The sequence below is a fragment of the Ambystoma mexicanum genome, chromosome 7q, assembly GCF_040938575.1.
Source record: "Ambystoma mexicanum isolate Mex_15411 chromosome 7q, UKY_AmexF1_1, whole genome shotgun sequence".
In the NCBI taxonomy this organism is placed as follows: Eukaryota; Metazoa; Chordata; class Amphibia; order Caudata; family Ambystomatidae; genus Ambystoma; species Ambystoma mexicanum.
Window position 1 is genome coordinate 260,474,348 of NC_090941.1, and position 14,883 is coordinate 260,489,230.

Here is a 14,883-nt window from a genome sequence, read left to right on the forward strand (position 1 = left end):
TCCAAGCCACCGAGGAAAACAGGACACCCCATGCATTTTCGAAAAGAGGACACCCGTGGGAATCCGCAGAGGTATGATTTGCGCACATCGCCCCAGATTTTATTACCCAGACAGCCCCGCAAAGTCCGAAAAGTCGGGCAAAAAAATCTTTTTCCGCACATTTCGCTCGACGCACCCATCGAAACATCCCCCCAACAACACATGGCCTACCGTCCCGCGTTCCCACAGGTGTCCCGATGAAAACAGTACCTCACATGCGTGGGTGCACCTACCTGGCTGGCAAGGGGCAAGCCGAAAACGCAAGCAACCCCCAGTCTGTTTGCAGAGGGGAATCTCAGCCATTCTGCCGACCGGCACAACATACAGATATGGGCCTCGGGTGTTCAAACCACCAAGGAAAACAGGGAACCCCATGCATTTCCAAAAAGAGGACACCCGTGGGAATCCGCAGAGGTAAGATTTGCGTACCTCGCCCCAGAATGTATTACCCAGACACCCCCGCAAAGTCCGAAATGTTGGGAAAAAAACGCATTTTACGCACATTTTGCTCGGCACACCCATTGAAACACGCCCCCAACAACACATGGCCTACCGTCACGCGTTCCCACAGGTGTCCCGATGAAAAAGGTACCTCACATGTGTGGGTGCACCTACCTGGCCGCCAAGGGGAAAGCCTAAAACACAAGTAACCCCAAGTCTGTTTTCAGAGCGAAATCTCAGACATTCAGCCGACCGGCACAACGTACAGATATGGCCCTCGGGTGTCCAAGCCACCGAGGAAAACAGGGAACCCCATGCATTTCCGAAAAGAGGACACCCGTGGGAATCCGCAGAGGTATGATTTGCGCACATCACCCCAGATTTTATTACCCAAGAAAGCCCCGCAAAGTCCGAAAAGTCGGGAAAAAAACCCTTTTTCCGCACATTTCGCTCGACGCACCCATCAAATCACGAACCCAACAACACAATGCCTACCGTCACGCGTTCCCAAAGGTGTCCCAATGAAAATGGTACCTCACATGTGTGGGTGCACCTACCTGGCTGGCAAGGGGCAAGCCGAAAATGCAAGCAACCCCCAGTCTGTTTGCAGACGGGAATCTCAGCCATTCTGCCGACCGGCACAACATACAGATATGGGCCTCGGATGTCCAAGCCACTGAGGAAAACAGGGAAACCCATGCATTTCCGAAAAGAGGATATCCGTGGGAATCCGCAGAGGTATGATTTGCGCACATCGCCCCAGAATTTTTTACCCAGACAGCCCTGCAAAATCCGAAATGTCGGGAAAAAAACACTTTTTCCGCACATTTTGCTCGGCGCACCCATTGAAACACGCCCCCAACAACACATGGCCTACCGTCACGCGTTCCCACAGGTGTCCCGATGAAAACAGTACCTCACATGTGTGGGTGCACCTACCTGGCTGCCAAGGGGAAAGCCTAAAACACAAGTAACCCCAAGTCTGTTTTCAGAGCGAAATCTCAGACATTCTGCCGACCGGCACAATGTACAGATATGGTCCTTGGGTGTCCAAGCCACCGAGGAAAAAAGGGAACCCCATGCATTTCCAAAAAGAGGACACCCGTGGGAATCCTCAGAGGTATGATTTGCGCACATCACCCCAGAATTTTTTACCCAGACATCTCCGCAAAGTCCGAAATGTCAGGAAAAAAACACTTTTTCCGCACATTTCACTCGACGCACCCATCAAAACACGAATCCAACAACACATGGCCTACCGTCACGCGTTCCCACAGGTGTCCCGATGAAAACAGTACCTCACATGTGTGGGTGCACCTACCTGGCAGCCAAGGGGAAAGCCTAAAACACAAGTAACCCCAAGTCTGTTTTCAGAGTGAAATCTCAGACATTCTGCCGACCGGCACAACGTACAGATATGGGCCTCGGGTGTCCAAGCCACCGAGGAAAACAGGGAACCCCATGCATTTCCGAAAAGAGGACACCCGTGGGAATACGCAGAGGTATGATTTGCGCACATCCCCCCAGATTTTATTACCCAGACAGCCCTGCAAAGTCCGAAATGTGGGGAAAATAACGCTTTTTCCGCACATTTCGCTCGACGCACCCATCGAAACAAGCCCCCAACAATACATGGCCTACTGTCATGCGTTCCCACAGGTGTCCCGATGAAAACGGTACCTCACATGTGTGGGTGCACCTACCTGGCCGCCAAGGGGAAAGCCTAAAACACAAGTAACCCCAAGTCTGTTTTCAGAGCGAAATCTCAGACATTCTGCCGACCGGCACAACGTACAGATATGGCCCTCGTGTGTCCAAGCCACCGAGGAAAACAGGGAACCCCATGCATTTCCGAAAAGAGGACACCCGTTGGAATCCGCAGAGGTATGATTTGCGCACATCGCCCCAGATTTTATTACCCAAGACAGCCCCGCAAAGTCCGAAAAGTCGGGAAAAAAAACCTTTTTCCGCACATTTCGCTAGACGCACCCATCGAAACATAGCCCCAACAACACATGGCCTACCGTCCCGCGTTCCCACAGGTGTCCGGATGAAAATGGTACCTCACATGCGTGGGTGCACCTACCTGGCTGGCAAGGGGCAAGCCGAAAACGCAAGCAACCCCCAGTCTGTTTGCAGAGGGGAATCTCAGCCATTCTGCTGACCGGCACAACATACAGATATGGGCCTCGGGTGTCCAAGCCACCAAGAAAACAGGGAACCCCATGCATTTCCCAAAAGAGGACACCCATGGGAATCCACAGAGGTATTATTTGTGCACATTGCCCCAGAATGTACTACCCAGACACCTCCGCAAAGTCCGAAATGTGGGGAAAAAAATGCATTTTCCGCACATTTCGCTCGACGCACCCATCGAAACATGCCCCCAACAACACATGGCCTACCGTCACGCATTCCCACAGGTGTCCCGATGAAAACGGTACCTCACATGTGTGGGTGCACCTACCTGGCCGCCAAGGGAAAAGCCTAAAACACTGCTATCCCCGCCAAAGGGTTTGGGGAGGCAACCGACAGATTTAGGCCTGGGGTGCTTCAGCCACCAAGCAAAACAGGAACCCCCATGTATTTCCGAAAAGAGGACACCCGTGGGAATCCGCAGAGGTATGATTTGCGCACATTGCCCCAGAATTTACTACCCAGACACCCCCGCAAAGTCTGAAATGTGGGGAAAAAAGCTCATTTTCCGCACATTTCCCTCGACGCACCCATCGAAACAAGCCCCCAACAACACATGGCCTTCTGTCATGCGTTCCCACAGGTGTCCCGATGAAAACGGTACCTCACATGTGTGGGTGCACCTACCTGGCCGCCAAGGGGAAAGACTAAAACACAAGTAACCCCAAGTCTGTTTTCAGAGCGAAATCTCAGACATTCTGCCGACCAGCACAACGTACAGATATGGGCCTCGGGTGTCCAAGCCACCAAGGAAAACGGGGAACCCCATGCATTTCTGAAAAGAGGACACCTGTGGGTATCCGCAGAGGTATGATTTGCGCACATCGCCCCAGAATTTATTACCCAGACAGCCCTGCAAAGTCCGAAAAGTCAGGAAAAAAACGCTTTTTCCGCACATTTCGCTCGACGCACCCATCGAAACACGCCCCCAACAACACATGGCCTACCTTCACGCATTCCCACAGGTGTCCCGATGAAAACGGTACCTCACATGCGTGGGTGCACCTACCTGCCTGGCAAGGGGCAAGCCAAAAACGCAAGCAACCCCCAGTCTGTTTGCAGAGGGGAATTTCAGCCATTCTGCCGACCGGCACAACATACAGATATGGGCCTCGGGTGTCCAAGCCACCAAGGAAAACACGGAACCCCATACATTTCCGAAAAGAGGACACCTGTGGGAATCCGCAGAGGTATGATTTGCGCACATCGCCCCAGAATTTACTACCCAGACACCCCCACAAAGTACGAAATGTGGGGAAAAAACGCTTTTCCCGCACATTTCGCTCGACGCACCCATCGAAACACGCCCCCAACAACACATGGCCTACCGTCACGCATTCCCACAGGTCTCCTGATGAAAACGGTACCTCACATGTGTGGGTGTACCTACCTGGCTGCAAAGGGGAAAGCCTAAAACACTGCTATCCCCCCCAAAGGGTTTGGGGAGGCAACCGACAGATTTAGGCCTGGGGTGCTTCAGCCACCAAGAAAAACAGGAACCCCCATGCATTTACGAAAAGAGGACACCCGTGGGAATCCGCAGAGGTATGATTTGCGCACATCGGCCCAGAATTTATTACCCAGACAGCCCTGCAAAGTCTGAAATGTGGGGAAAAAACACTTTTTCCGCACATTTCGCTCGACGCACCCATGGAAACACGCCCCCAACAACACATGGACTACCGTCACGCGTTCCCACAGGTGTCCCGATGAAAACGGTACCTTACATGTGTGGGTGCACCTACCTGGCCACCAAGGGGAAAGCCTAAAACGCAAGCAACCCCCAGTCTGTTTGCAGAGGGGAATCTCAGCCATTCTGCCGACCGGCACAACATACAGATATGGGCCCCGGGTGTCCAAGCCACTGAGGAAAACAGGGAACCCCATGCATTTCCGAAAAGAGGACACCCATGGGAATCCGCAGAGGTATGATTTGCGCACATCGCCGCAGAATTTATTACCCAGACACCCCCGCAAGGTCCGAAATGTGTGGAAAAAAACGCATTTTCCGCACATTTCGCTCGACGCAACCATCGAAACACACCCCCAACAACACTTGGCCTACCGTCACGCATTCCCACAGGTGTCCCGATGAAAACGGTACCTCACATGTGTGGGTGCACCTACCTGGCCGCCAAGGGGAAAGCCTAAAACACAAGTAACTCCAAGTCTGTTTTCAGAGCGAAATCTCAGACATTCTGCCGACCGGCACAACGTACAGATAAGGGCCTCGGGTGTCCAAGCCACCAAGGAAAACGGGGAACCCCATGCATTTCCGAAAAGAGGACACCCGTGGGAATCCGCAGAGGTATGCTTTGCGCACATCGCCCCAGAATGTATTACCCAGACTACCCTGCAAAGTCCGAAATGTGGGGAAAAAAACGCTTTTTCCGCACATTTCACTTGACGCACCCATCGAAACACGCCCCCAACAACACATGGCCTACCGTCACACGTTCCCACAGGTGTCCCAATGAAAACGGTACCTCACATGTGTAGGTTCACCTACCTGGCCGCCAAGGGGAAAGCTTAAAACACAAGTAACCCCAAGTCTGTTTTCAGAGCGAAATCTCAGACATTCTGCCGACCGGCACAACGTACAGATATGGCCCTCGGGTGTCCAAGCCACCGAGGAAAACAGGGAACCCCATGCATTTCCGAAAAGAGGACACCCGTGGGAATCCGCAGAGGTATGATATGCGCACATCGCCCCAGATTTTATCACCCAGATAGCCCTGCAAATTCCGAAAAGTCGGGAAAAAAACTCTTTTTCCACACATTTCGCTCCATGCACCCATCGAAACACGCCCCCAACAACAAATGGCCTACTGTCACGCGTTTCCACAGGTGTCCCGATGAAAACGGTACCTCACATGTGGGGTGCACCTACCTGGCTGCCAAGGGGAAAGCCTAAAACACTGCTATCCCCCCCAAAGGGTTTGGGGAGGCAACCGACAGATTTAGGCCTGGGGTGCTTCAGCCACCAAGAAAAGCAGGAACCCCCATGCATTTACGAAAAGAGGACACCCGTGGGAATCCGCAGAGGTATGATTTGCGCACATCGGCCCAGAATTTATTATCCAGACAGCCCTGCAAAGTCCGAAATGTGGGGAAAAAACACTTTTTCCGCACATTTCGCTCGACGCACCCATGGAAACACGCCCCCAACAACACATGGACTACCGTCACGCGTTCCCACAGGGGTCCCGATAAAAATGGTACCTTACATGTGTGGGTGCACCTACCTGGCCGCCAAGGGGAAAGCCTAAAACGCAAGCAACCCCCAGTCTGTTTGCAGCGCGGAATCTCAGCCATTCTGCCGACCGGCACAACATACAGATATGGGCCTCGGGTGTCGAAGCCACAGAGGAAAACAGGGAACCCCATGCATTTCCGAAAAGAGGACACCGGTGGGAATCCGCAGAGGTATGATTTGCGCACATCGCCCCAGAATTTATTACCCAGACACCCCCGCAAAGTCCGAAATGTTGGGAAAAAAACGCATTTTACGCACATTTCGCTCGGCGCACCCATCGAAACACGCCCCCAACAACACATGGCCTACCGTCACGCGTTCCCACAGGTGTCCCGATGAAAACGGTACCTCACATATGTGGATGCACCTACCTGGCTGACAAGGGGCAAGCCGAAAACGCAAGCAACCCCCAGTCTGTTTGCAGAGGGGAATCTCAGCCATTCTGCCCACCGGCACAAAATACAGATATGGGCCTTGGGTGTCCAAGCCACCAAGGAAAACAGGGAATCCCATGCATGTCCGAAAAGAGGACACCCATGGGAATCCGCAGAGGTATGATTTGCGCACATCGCCCCAGAATTTACTACCCAGACACCCCCGCAAAGTCGGAAATGTGGGGAAAAAAACGCATTTTCCGCACATTTCGCTCGACGCACCCATCGAAACACGCCCCCAACAACACATGGACTACTGTCACACGTTCCCACAGTTGTCCCGATGAAAACGGTACCTCACATGTGTGGATTCACCTACCTGGCCGCCAAGGGGAAAGCCAAAAACACAAGTAACCCCAAGTCTGTTTTCAGAGCGAAATCTCAGACATTCTGCTGACCGGCACAACGTACAGATATGGCCCTCGGGTGTCCAAGCCACCGAGGAAAACAGGGAACCCCATGCATTTCCGAAAAGAGGACACCCGCGGGAATCCGCAGAGGTATGATTTGCGCACATCGCCCCAGATTTTATTACCCAGACATCCCCGCAAATTCCGAAAAGTCGGGAAAAAAACGCTTTTTCCACACATGTCGCTCGACGCACCCATCGAAACTCACACCCAACAACACATGGCCTACCGTCACGCGTTCCCACAGGTGTCCCGATGAAAACGGTACCTCACATGCGTGGGTGCACCTACCTGGCTGGCAAGGGGCAAGCCGATAACGCAAGCAACCCCCAGTCAGTTTGCAGAGGTTAAATCTCAGCCATTCTGCCGACCGGCACAACATACAGATATGGGCCTCGGGTGTCCAAGCCACCAAGGTAAACAGGGAACCCCATGCATTTCCGAAAAGAAGACACCCGTGGGAATCCGCAGTGGTATGATTTGCGCACATCGCCCCAGAATTTACTACCCAGACACCCCTGCAAAGTCCGAAATGTGGGGAAAAAAAATGCATTTTCCGCACATTTCGCTGGACGCACCCATCGAAACACGCCCCCAACAACACATGGCCTACCGTCACGCATTCCCACAGGTGTCCCGATGAAAACGGTACCTCACATGTGTGGGTGCACCTACCTGGCTGCCAAGGGGAAAGCCTAAAACACTGCTATCCCCCCAAAGGGTTTGGGGAGGCAACCGACAGATTTAGGCCTGGGGTGCTTCAGCCACCAAGAAAAACAGGAACCCCCATGCATTTCCAAAAAGAGGACACCCGTGGGAATCCGCAGAGGTATGATTTGCGCACATCGGCCCAGAATTTATTACCCAGAGAGCCCTGCAAAGTCCGAAATGTGGGGAAAAAACGCTTTTTCCGCACATTTTGCTCGACGCACCCATGGAAACACGCCCCGACCAACACATGGCCTACCGTCACGCGTTCCCACAGGTGTCCCAATGAAAACGGTACCTTACATGTGTGGGCACACCTACCTGGCCGCCAAGGGGAAAGCCTAAAACACAAGTAACCCCAAGTCTGTTTTCAGAGGGAAATCTCAGACATTCTGCCGACCGGCACAACGTACAGATATGGCCCTCGGGTGTCCAAGCCACCGAGGAAAACATGGAACCCCATGCATTTCCGAAAAGAGGACACCCTTGGGAATCCGCAGAGGTATGATTTGCGCACATCGCCCCAGATTTTATTACCCAGACAGCCCCGCAAAGTCCGAAAAGTCAGGAAAAAAACGCTTTTTCCGCACATTTCGCTCGACGCACCCATCGAAACACGCCCCCAACAACACATGGCCTACCGTCACGCGTTCCCACAGGTGTCCCGATGAAAACAGTACCTCACATGCGTGGGTGCACCTACCTGGCTGGCAAGGGGCAAGCCGAAAACGCAAGCAACCCCCAGTCTGTTTGCAGAGGGGAATCTCAGCCATTCTGCCGACCGGCACAACATACAGATATGGGCCTCGGGTGTCCAAGCCACCGAGGAAAACAGGGAACCCCATGCATTTACGAAAAGAGGACACCCGGGGGAATCCACAGAGGTATGATTTGGGCACATCGCCCCAGAATTTATTCGGACTTTGCGGGGGTGTCTTGGTAATAAATTCTGGGGCGATGTGCACAAATCATACCTCTGCGGATTCCCACGGGTGTCCTCTTTTCGGAAATGCATGGGGTTCCCTGTTTTCCTCGGTGGCTTGGACACCCGAGGCCCATATCTGTATGTTGTGCCGGTCGGCAGAATGGCTGAGATTCCCCTCTGCAAACAGACTGGGGGTTGCTTGCTTTTTCGGCTTGCCCCTTGCCAGCCAGGTAGGTGCACCCACGCATGTGAGGTATCGTTTTCATTGGGACAACTGTGGGATCGCGGGACGGTAGGCCATGTGTTTTTGGGGGCGTGTTTCGATGAGTGCGCCGAGCGAAATGTGCGAAAAATGCGTTTTTTTCCCCACATTTCGGACTTTGCGGGGGTGTCTGGGTAATAAACTCTGGGGCGATGTGCGCAAATCATACCTCTGTGGATTCCCACGGGTGTCCTCTTTTCGGAAATGCATGGGGCTCCCTGTTATCCTCGGTGGCTTGGACACCCGAGGCCCATATCTGTATGTTGTGCCGGTCGGCAGAATGGCTGAGATTCCCCTCTGCAAACAGACTGGGGGTTGCTTGCGTTTTCGGCTTGCCCCTTGCCAGACAGGTAGGTGCACCCACGCATGTGAGGTACCGTTTTCATCGGGACAACTGTGGGAACGCGGGATGGTAGGCCATGTGTTGTTGGGGGCGTGTTTCGATGTGTGCGCCGAGCGAAATGTGCGGAAAATGCGTTTTTTTCCCCACATTTCGGACTTTGCGGGGGTGTCTGGGTAATAAATTCTGGGGCGATGTGCGCAAATCATACCTCTGTGGATTCCCACGGGTGTCCTCTTTTCGGAAATGCATGGGGCTCCCTGTTTTCCTCGGTGGCTTGGACACCCGAGGCCCATATCTGTATGTTGTGCCGGTCGGCAGAATGGCTGAGATTCCCCTCTGCAAACAGACTGGGGGTTGCTCGCGTTTTCTGCTTGCCCCTTGCCAGCCAGGTAGGTGCACCCACGCATGTGAGGTACCGTTTTCATCGGGACACCTTTGGGAACGTGGGACGGTAGGCAATGTGTTGTTGGGGGCGTGTTTCGATGGGTGCGCCGAGCTAAATGTGCGGAAAATGCGTTTTTTTCCCCACATTTTGGACTTTGTGGGAGTGTCTGGGTAGTAAATTCTGGGGCGATGTGCGCAAATCATACCTCTACGGATTCCCACGGGTGTCCTCTTTTGGAAATGTATGGGGCTCCCTGTTTTCCTTGTTGGCTTGGACACCCGAGGCCCATATCTGTATGTTGTTCCGGTCGGCAGAATGGCTGAGATTCCCCTCTGCAAACAGACTGGGGGTTGCTTGCGTTTTTGGCTTGCCCCTTGCCAGCCAGGTAGGTGCACCCACACATGTGAGGTACCGTTTTCATCGGGACACCTGTGGGAACGCGTGACGGTAGGCCATGTGTTGTTGGGGGCGTGTTTCGATGGGTGCACCGAGCGAAATGTGCGGAAAAGGCATTTTTTGCCCGACATTTCGGACTTTGCGGGGCTGTCTGGGTAATAAAATCTGGGGGGATGTGCGCAAATCATACCTCTGCGTATTCCCACGGGTGTCCTCTTTTCGGAAAAACAAATGGGGCTCCCTGTTTTCCTTGGTGGCTTGGACAACCGAGGCCCATATCTGTATGTTGTGCCGGTCGGCAGAATGGCTAAGATTCCCCTCTGCAAACCGACTGGGGGTTGTTTGCGTTTTCGGCTTGCCCCTTGCCAGCCAGGTAGGTGCACCCACGCATGTGAGGTACCGTTTTTATCGGGACACCTGTGGGAACGCGGGACGGTAGGCCATGTGTTGTTGGGGGCGTGTTTCTATTTGTGCGCTGAGCTAAATGTGCGGAAAATGCGTTTTTTCCCCACATTTTGGAATTTGCGGGGGTGTCTGGGTAATAAATTCTGGGGCGATGTGCGCAAATCATACCTCTGCGGATTCCCACGGGTGTCCTCTTTTCGGAAATGCATGGGGCTCCCTGTTTTCCTTGGTGGCTTGGACACGCGAGGCCCATATCTGTATGTTGTGCCGGTCGGCAGAATGGCTGAGATTCCTTATCGCAAACAGACTGGGGGTTGCTTGCGTTTTCAGCTTGCCCCTTGCCAGCCAGGTAGGGGCACCCACGCATGTGAGGTACCGTTTTCATCGGGACACCTCTGGGAACGCGGGACGGTAGGCCATGTGTTGTTGGGGGCGTGTTTCGATGGGTGCGCTGAGCTAAATGGGCGGAAAATGCATTTTTTTCCCCACATTTCGGACTTTGCGGGGGTGTCTGGGTAATAAATTCTGGGGCGATGGGCGCAAATCATACCTCTGCGGATTTCCACGGGTGTCTTCTTTTTGGAAATGCACCCACGCATGTGAGGTACCGTTTTCATCTGGACACGTGTGGGAACGCGGGACGGTAGGCCATGTGTTGTTGGGGGCGTGTTTCGATGGGTGCGTGAAGCTAAATGTGCGGAAAATGCATTTTTTTCCCCACATTTCGGACTTTGCGGGGGTGTCTAGGTAATAATTTCTGGGGCGATGTGCACAAATCATACCTCTGCGGATTCCCACAGGTGTCCTCTTTTCAGAAATGCATGTGGCTCCCTGTTTTCCTTGGTGGCTTGGACACCCAAGGCCCATATCTGTACGTTGTGCCGGTCGGTAGAATGGCTGAGATTCCCCTCTGCAAACAGACTGGGGGTTGTTTGCGTTTTCGGGTTGCCCCTTGCAGCCAGGTAGGTGCACCCACACATGCGAGGAAGGGTTGCATGAGGTGGGGCCCTCCATTTGGGGTGAGGGGGGCTGAGGGCCACCCCCCGTTGCAGTACTTCATTTGCTGCCAATTTAGGGTGCCCCTCAGCCCCCCCTAAAAAGCAGCCTATGAATTTGTATTATTTTTTTGTTTACCCAACTTCGCTTGGTGCAGATGGCCACATTAGTGTGGCAATCTGCCCCCAGGGTGCCCAAACCCTACTGCCCCATATATTGGGGGTCCTGCCCCACCTTTTGTGGTGGCCCTCTCCTCCCCACCCCAAATGGGTGGCAGGGACACCTCATGCAGGCCTCCCTGGGCCTCCTACAAACGGCTGCGTGAGGTACACCCCACCTCCATTTGGGGTGGGGGTGGAGAGGGCCACCACAAAAGGTACGGCAGGACCCCCAATAGATGGGGCAGTAGGGCTGAGGGCAGGGACACCTCATGCAGGCCTCCCTGGGCATCCTACAAACGGCTGCGTGAGGTAGATTCTGACCTGCAGCAGGGCTTCACCGGGCGGTTCAGTCATTTTAGGGGTCCTCTTCTGTCAGCTCCTCTTCTGTTCTTTCGTTCCAGTGGCGACTCTGCCTTTCCAGCCCCAGAGACCTGCTTTTTATGCAGTTTTCCCCCATTCACACAGCCTGGCTGTTAATCACACAGTAGGGTGGGTGCCCCACTGGGACAGTCACCACAGCCAATCAGATCAGAGTGCGATATGGGTCTCCAAGAGACCGTGTGAAGGGAGTCCTAAAACCCCCCTCACATCCAGTCCCCCCAGACATACATGCGCCTAAGGAGGGCTTCTGTGTAGAAGCCCACGAAAGGACGCTGAACAAAGGAACCAAACCTGGAAAAACATGAGAATGACTTTTACAAAAAGAAATGGTGAATAAACCCAGCCGGAACCGTATAAAAACATATATCGTCTAGCGGGTTTAAGTTTGAGGCTACCAAGATAGCCTAAAACAATACCAGGGCTATTTAAGATAACCGCGGTAGGAAAAATAGGGTAGTTACCACTGGCACCAGCCAAGTCTTAATGAAAAGGGAGCAAAACAATGCTCCGAGAGAATCAGACAAAAAGGGATAGTAGTAACCCTTTCCACAACTCTATTTAAGATAGTTTGTACTGGGTCTGTGAGTTTTAAAAAAGACTAATAAAGTCAATGGCAACTTTACATGCTCTGGGAGACAGTAGTCAGTCCCAGAAAATGAAGTCGGAGTTGGGAAGCCAAAAAGACAACCCTGTGTCACTGCACTGAAGGTGCTGTGTAAGACACAGTAAAAAGATGATGCCGAAGGAGTAGGTGAGGTTCCAGAGTTTATGAACACAAGAAAATGTTAAACACACACAGCAAACACATGTAAGAGTGGGAAAAAAGGCTCATACTCTTACCAGGTGAAAAAAATAAATCCTAGAAATCCAGCAAAGCTGCTGAGGGACTCAGTAGGTAAGGGAAATTAGTCATTCTGGAGAATTCTCCCTAACATGGATTCATTCAAGCACATAAATGCATCAGAATCCTTCATTTGCTGTCCATTCGTGTGCTTTAGTGTTAAAGTAACCTTCTTGGTGAATGCAGCAATAATAATATGCTTCTTCACCTGTAGTTCAATTGCATATGGCACCAATTGTGCACAATTATAAGCCTTTCCTTTGTCTTCAAATTCGGGCGCAGGCCCGTCAAGCTGGGACCATACTTTTTGGTTAAGGAAATCTAACACCATGCACATCCTGTGCATGATATCATTGCCCAGATAAAAAAAAAATGTTGTGTTCCACTCACTATCCACACATTGTGATAGATGTTTTTTTTCCAACATTAATCTTTAGCATGCACCTTCCTGCGATTCGATTTTCAAAATTTGGATTTTCCAATCCAGAGATGTATTGGTTTTTAATTCTAAACTTTGGGATCTCCTCCCTTTCCTTTATTCTCTGCAGTAGTTTCTCATTAACAAAACTCCTTTCCTGTTCAAGTGCCAAAGTGGCTTTTATCATTTTAGAATGGCCATTTATACCAATATGAATCCATGGCTGCTCATTTTCCACATGTATTTCAGCAAGAGTGGTAATGTGTTTTTCTGTGTCTGCTTTAGGGATGGTGTTCTGTTTGCACTTCTTATCTTTTAAATAGAAGCACAATGTGTGTTTATCTATTTCAGTTTGCCATTTCCTCCTAGGATCCAAATAAATCTGTACAGATTGTTTTTCTTTTTCACTTTGCATTTTGTCCTGACACATCAGAATAATGGTGACATTAGGCACACAGCACACAGCTATTCTGGAGGTACACCTCCATTGCATCATTCAATTTGGCAACAGTATGGCATTCATTTACACTGCAGTTTTGTGACTTTATTTACTTAGACCTTAATGGATTTTTGGTTACAGACTACAGAACCCCATTTACCCCATCAATGAGAGGAGACAATCTTTTCCAGCAATCTGTTCCTATCAAGAATGGAATTTCATAAATTGATGTGATCAATACTTCCTGTTTCATTCTGTGTTTCCCTTCCTGTGCACCTGTGGCAATCATCACAAATGTATTGCACTTCTCTTCCAAAGTAATGGGAGCATCTGTCCTCAACTTCCTCTATTACACACAAAAAGTGTGAATTTTTACTGATTTCAGGACTCACTTTTCTCAGACCCTTCTCACTCTTGGCTAAGCACATTGGTAACTGAAAGGACATTATTCCCTCCTTTCGGTCCATATCCATTTGAGAAACCTTACCCATCACCCCATGTTCAGAGGTCATTTGGAGTGTGGTCACTGTTCGCCCTTCCATCCGGGGATCATCAGAGTTCACACTGCAATTCTCCAACTGAATAGGTGTATAAACATCACCTGATAAATTGTCATTTTCTAATTCTGGGCATTTGTTGGTATTTGGCATGATACCAGTTTTTTTAATTTCTTTAAAAATCTGTGGCTCAAAGAACTCTTCAGGTGACTGATCTGTACCCTCCTTTTTAGTACTTATTCTTCCTGCCTGCATCTTGATTGTCTAGGGAGGGTGTTCTAACATTCACATCTACTCCCTCATCAATGATTCTATCAGTGCATCAGTTGTTTTTCTTAAATCTGTCTCTTTGTTCCTTTGTACAAACTTCCAAAGTTTGATTCAACCCTATGTTAAACCAAACTTCTTTTTTTAGATGTGTTTGCAACTTCTGCCTCATGTTCATTTGTAGGTATTTTCGTTTTTAAATCATTAAACACCTCACAGCCTTTATGCAAAACCAGCTCAGGGGAATCTGTCTTTTTATCATTGCAGGTGTCATGATCGTTAAGTCACTTATTATCAGAAGCTACCAGGTCACTTCTACGACCTTCTGCCCCTTCATTTGATGACTGCTCTTGAACTGTACAAAATGTTCCTATTTATTCAGCCAATTTTATTACTTGGGTTTCGAGACACTTAGAGTCAATTAACTTGCCACACCTGAAAAGGAAATGAAGACACGCCTGAAAAAGCAAAGAAACACAGCCTCCCTGAAGATTGATGGAGTCATGAAAACGTGCGTTTGGAGGAAAAGCTAATGCAGGAAAACTTGACTGGCAACAGAGCGCCTGCCTTGTCACCAATTTTTAAACATTTTTTCAGGAGTCCCAGGCTCAAAAGGCAGCAGCAGCAGGGCCATCATGCCTTACAATGGAGAGCCACGACCATGGCTTTCCTCCTTCCCCCAT